This window comes from Nomia melanderi, unplaced genomic scaffold, assembly GCF_051020985.1.
Source record: "Nomia melanderi isolate GNS246 unplaced genomic scaffold, iyNomMela1 scaffold0424, whole genome shotgun sequence".
Classification (NCBI taxonomy): Eukaryota; Metazoa; Arthropoda; class Insecta; order Hymenoptera; family Halictidae; genus Nomia; species Nomia melanderi.
The window spans coordinates 17,501-18,003 of record NW_027475539.1 but is presented as its reverse complement, the minus strand read 5'-3'; positions in this window follow the sequence as shown (position 1 = coordinate 18,003).

Here is a 503-nt window from a genome sequence, read left to right as displayed (position 1 = left end):
AAATTTTTCTAAGTCCCTGCGGTCAAGAATAAACTTTTTTATTATGCGTTTTAAAAATTTTTCGGCGCTTAATCCATGGATAAAAAGGCAGCCCGAACACGTTTTTAACGTTGAAAAAATTGACCAAAATTTTTTTTTCACAAAAACTGCGAAAAACAGATCGACCGAATCTACTTTTCTCCGTCTCGCGGTAAGTCGAACCGGCCAAACCGGCTGACTCGAAATTTTTCCAAGTCCCAACGGTCAGGAATAAAATTTTTCAAAATTCGGTTTAAAAATTTTCCAACGCTTAAGTCGTGTACGAATAACGATGAAAAAATGTACAAAATTTTTTTTTATCTCGTTATTTTTCAAAGTTCCAGCGGCGTATTGCTTTTCAACTGAGCGAAAAAAAACGGAGAAACGAACGAAAGAAGAGAAAAATTTTTTCCTCTCTGTCGTTCGTTCCTCCAAGTTTCGCTCGAGCGCGCCGATTTCAAAGTTCCAGCGGCGTATTGCTTTTC